Raw genomic sequence first — 6000 nt, 5'->3', positions numbered from 1 at the left:
ATAGTATAAGGGTTAAATTTTAAACTTTTAAAATTCAGGGTTTGGAACTAAAGTATTCAAAAGGTGAAACTTTACAAATTCCAAAACTTGAGGGCAAGTTTTGAACTATTCAAAAAACTTTTGGAATCCATAACTTATGAGTTTAAAATAGGTTTAATGAAAAGACTTTTGACATTCCATAACTTGGGGACAAGTTATGGAGTTCATAAAACCATTTATAGGACAAACACTCTTCAAGTTCATAACCTATAAGTTTAATGATCTCTTTAAAAGAAAAAATATTCATTTTCATAACTTGAGGACAAGTTATGGAATTCATCAAAACACATTTAGATCAACTAATTCTAACAAGAAAATCAAAAGGTTTGTCTATGATATAAATTAAACTCATAAGAACTAGACAATTTATATCAAACAAATTTCATGTAATTAGTCTAACCATATAAACTAATACAAAACATGAAACTTTGAAAATTATCTTTTAAACTGGATAAGCATGATCATTACCACATCAAAAACGGGTTTATAAGGTCAAAAACAGTTTAGGGTAATGATCCTAGTCCAATTCCAGCTTTAAAACTCGAAAATCTGCACTCGGGGGCTACGACTCGTCGAGTGTATGAACAAACTCGGCGAGTTGGGCTGTTTTGGGCTTGGACTCGGCGAGTCCCCTGGTGGACTCGGCGAGTCCACTGTCCAGAACAGCAGAAAATTGATTTTTAAAGCATTTTCAAACAAGTAGCATCAAGTATAATTGAAAACAACCCTAGGCTCTGATACCACTGTTGGGTTTTGAGCATTCTAACACTCCTAAGGTGTGCATGCAACCCTAAATACCTTGGATCTATGTTTTCTCTATTATACATGCAAACTTGAACTTTCCAAGGTATTACCCTAACTAGCATACAAAACTTTGATACTTGGGTAATAAAACAAGTTAGAAAACATACCTTTTGTTGTAGTTGGAAGCCTTGGACCTTTAAGAACTTAGTGCCCCAAGTGTTGCACCTCAAATGGAATCACACAACACCACCAACAATTGGAATAACTTGAGAGAAGAACACTTGCTTCACAAATCGGCTAGCCCTCACTTCTTGTCCCTTAAAAAGGGTGCCATTTCATGAGCTATGAGGCTTCTTATATAGTGTGCACATTAGGGTTACACCATGTAATTCATGACTTTCCACATTCCTCATGATCCATGGGTTTTAACCTCCATGGAGTATCCATGGGTCACCACATGGGTTTAGCCCAACATGAGGAACTATGGATCATAAGCCCACTTTATAAGAATGAATGATTTACCAAATCAATCCCCATTTATTTAATTAGTCTCTTTTGATCACAAAATTTATTCCAAACTAATTCTTGATCAATACTAATTAAAAAATATGATTTCATATTAATATATTAGAACTTATAATATATTAATAAATCATAAATATCCTATTCTCACAAAAGTCTATCCAAATTGTTCCGATGCCATGCAACCCAAATGGACCATGCTACTCTCGGGTCAAGTACATACCAATAATAGTTATGGGCTTAGACATCTAATCCAACACCATTCACCAAGAAAAGAGGTTTTGTCTTCACCAAGAAGACGGGGTTTTCCACAAAGACAATTGACACAAAGCGACGAACTAGCACTCGACCTCTCTACATTAGGTTTTGCCCTAATGTAGTATATATACTAATCTATACATGCATATCCCTTGATTGACGTGATTGTATCTAATCTATGTTAAGAACCGATCTTATCATAAAGATACGAGATCTGATCTTTCATATATATATATATATATATATATATATATATATATATAATAATAATAATAATAATAATAATAATAATAACTTCCTAATATACAAAATATTGCAGTAGAACAACTATAAGTTGATGCTTTTGAACTTGTTAAGCTGGCGCTGGCGCTGTCGACTCGTAGATGCTGACGCTGATGAATCGGCATGTTATGTGTTCGAATCATCATATCATAAGGTGTGACCTTACACTTCTCATCATCCTCTATCCCTCTAAAGACTCCCCATGAAACCCTAGCTTGTATTTGTGTGTTTTTAAGCCCTGGTGGTAATCTTTTGGCATTTTGGTACTCTTTGAAGAAAGAAGATATTGGTGGTGAAGCTTTGGTTGGATTAGAGCTTAAAGTTCCAGAGTCTTCATCAACTTTACTAGCATTTGAAGGTATAAAGCTCTTATCTTGATGACTTTAAGTGTTAGATCTAGTTTAGGGCTTGTTTTGAGCTTAATATGGTCCCTTGGTCCATCCTTGTGAGTATGATGGAATATGTGGTATAATGGGGAACTCACTAAGCTTTATGCTTACATTTGGATTAAACATTGTGCAGGTCGTTCGTGAGAAGAGCTCGGCGGGACTGTACACACGCATCGAAAATGTTCGTTTATGCAATTTTGTAAACTTAACTATGATATTGTGTAGTTTTAATCCAATGAGTATTACTTGATAGTTTTTGAAACAATGGTTTTAATTGATTATCATGTTTTAAAATTGAAAATTTTCTTTGTAATTTTCGGGACGTTACATTTGTGGATCCATTTTGGGATAATTAGGCTTGGCATGTTGAAGACTTGGATGAAATGGGCTTATGAAGACGGTTCATGGAATCTTGAAGATGGGCTTGGACTATCCATATTGAAGCTTGAAGATGACTGGTCAAATTTGAATCATATGAGGTGTGGGGGGGGGAGGACCAAAGGAATCGAAGATAGTGGGATGGAGTAGTGGAAAAAGGCGCCAATAGTATTTCAACATCATTTGTGAGAGTGGGGTCTTACCCGCGCAAGTTTGTGCGGCTACCCACGCAACTACCCTTCCAGGGGCATTTTGGTCATTTGGCTTATCATTTACCTTGGGGGTTAGGTTTGGCAGCCATGACTTCAAATTTTCCACCATTGGGGCATCTTGGAGGCCTTTTTGGAAAGCGAGAGCTATCATATTCTCGTTCTTCTAGTAATTGCTAATTTCTTGATGTTAAAACACTTTTATGATTATTGTCTTGTTGCCATGAGCGGCTAACTTATTTATTTTTGTTGACTTGGCTAAAACCCTTGGATATTTGTGGGTTTTGAAGGATTCATGTTTGATTGTCATTTATCTCATGTTATTGATCCTTAGTTCATAATTGTTATGCTTGTTTGATACTTTGATCTTGAGCTTGGTATTGAATGAGCAATTGTTGGTTTCTTTCTTTGATTTAGCAATGAATCATTTAATTTGCTTGGAATAAAGGCTTTATGATTGTAGAAATCATCTCTAGCTTATGGATCATGACTCCTTTATGGATGTGTAAGCATTAACATCCTCTATGAATTAGGAATTCTTTCATTCTTAATGCTGATCATTTTTCTTGGGTTTAATTGCTTCAATTGAATCATTGATTTTTATTAATAAAGTGTGTTGTGGGCTTCCCTAACCTCCATACTACATTTGAGAAATTTTGTCATATCATGCTTCATGATTGCTATAACCAATTTGGGATGAATGATAAGCTTACATATTGAATCCTAATGATAAACACACAAATGTTCATTTTGTCCAATTGGCTTAGTTGACCAACTCTCTCCAATAATTGAGAATCTCACCATCTTGCTTAGTTGCAAGTATTTTAGTATTTCAAGTTTTTTAGTTTTCAAACAATCACCCCCCCCCCTTTAATTTAATTATAGTTAGTTAGTTTTATTACACTTGTTCTATTGGTGATTAAATACAACCATTTCCTTGTGGATGGATCCCCTTTTTTACTATTATATTACGTTTTTACTTGTAAGCAATATTGTGTAATTTTCTTGGTGGAATTGACATCCCATCATTTATAATAAATTTCAAAATGTCTACCTAATTTTATATAACTCAACATATCCATCTCACAAGCTCATTTCCTGCCATTTTCTCCCGATAACACATGTTTACATGTTTCATTGTTGACATAGACGCCTAGTCATTAAATTAGTTGATAAAATGGATATTAGGTTTTACGATAACATATCATTATATAACCCATCATATTCATCTCATCAACTCATTTAATGACTAGACGTCAATGTCAACAATAAAACCGGAAAAATCTATGTTATAGGGATAAAATGGTTAAATCATCATTTTTACCGAAAATTAATATTTGTCATAAAAAATTAGTTTGAAACTTATTTATAAATTATGGTAAAATAATGAGACTTTAATGAAGATTTCCCTAACTCATTTAATGAATAGGTGTCCACGTCAGCAATGCAACCGGTAAACTGAGAAAAAATGGCCAAATCGTCATTTTAACCGGTGATTCATGCTTTTTTCGTAAACAAATTTTAGTATAAGACTTGTTTGTAATTTATAGTAAAATAATGAGACTTTAATGGATATTTCCGCTTTTAAATATGTGGAATTAATCAAAACCAAAAACTAAAAGCTATAGTTTTTTAATTATAAGTTTTTTGTTTAAAATAAAAGCTGAAAGTTCTACTAAAGAACATTTTTTTTGTAGTTTTTTCTTAAAATTTTCCAAAAGCTCTCAAAAGCTTTGTGTCAAACATAGTATTAGAAGACTTTGTAATTTTAATGTATATGTTCGTAAGTTGTTTGCTTAGAAGACTTTGTAATTTTAATGTATATGTTCATAAGTTGTTTGCTTTATTTTATCTCTGATTATTTTGTTACACCCTTAAATACCTTAAATTTTTTTAAATGTTAAAATACTTGATCGTTTTAGGCCCAATTCCAAAATATGTTTTATTTATATATTTATTTTATTTTATTTATTTATTTATATTTTTTTTAGAATTATTGTTTTTTTCAAAATACTTTAAATTGTTATTTTGAAGTTTATTTCAAATTGTCATACAAAAGGTGTTTTTAACCATGGGGAAGAGGAATAGTCATAGTGGATTGGTTGAGGAGGCCGAGAACGTGACATGTGTTGTTCCTTGAGTAAGAGCATGAATCACGCTTGCACGAATGTCGGGAGAAGTGCACGGTGATGGATAACAATGGCAATGTTTTCGAAATTCAAGGATAAATCATCGATGAAATAGGTGACAAAGGTCGTCATGGGCATGAGCATGTAGATTTTGGCTAAGAGATCAGAAAGAAGCTTCATTTTTTTATAATATTGGGAGATCATACGTTCACCAAGAACCATAGTGTGAAGCTTATTGTCCAACTCAATTGCCATACATCTTTGTTGTCATGAAAAAGTTCTTCAGACTTGTCAAAACGGACAAGACAATGAAACCTTTTTTTATTGATAACAATGGCAATGTTCTCGAAATTCAAGGATAAATCATCGATGAAATAGGTGACACAGGTCTTCATGCGCATGAGCATGTAGATTTTGGCTAAGAGATCAGAAAGAAGCTTCATTTTTTTTGACAATATTGGGAGATCGTACGTTCACCAAGAACCATGGTGTGAAGCTTGTTGTCCAACTCAATTGCCATACATCTTTGTTGTCATGAAAAAGTTCTTCATACTTGCCAAAACGGACAAGACAATGAAACCTTTTTTGAGGATCAAGGTAACGAGGGATTGGGTTATAGTATCGTAAATCCACATCTTGACAACAGAGTTGAGTATGTGATATTCAATGTCTTCCGGCCCCATGAGGGAGGATATATCATCAAGGTGACCGATGACACCAAAACCGATGCAATGAGTCTCAAACAACTTTAGCAAAACATCGTAGTTCAATTCATTTAGATGGGTGATGAGAGGGCACATAAGCTTTAATACTAGTAATATTGTAGTACTGTTTTTGATCGGTGATGAGAGGGGTCGGCCATGACATTTGTGGAGTAGAAGAGAAGAGAGATGGTATTTCAATCAAATTTGAGAGATAATCAAAATTACTCTCAAACGTTATACAATTTGTTATTCACATGCATCAAGTTTCTTCTTCACCACATTAGGCAAGTACTTATAACTTATAATCAAATCCATCTAAAGAATGTTGATAATGACAATCATTTAT

The sequence above is a fragment of the Lactuca virosa genome, chromosome 8 (genome assembly GCF_052849685.1).
Source record: "Lactuca virosa cultivar CGN04683 chromosome 8, Lactuca_virosa_CGN04683_v6, whole genome shotgun sequence".
In the NCBI taxonomy this organism is placed as follows: Eukaryota; Viridiplantae; Streptophyta; class Magnoliopsida; order Asterales; family Asteraceae; genus Lactuca; species Lactuca virosa.
The sequence above is the reverse complement of the archived record's forward strand: the minus strand, read 5'-3'. Positions refer to the sequence as shown.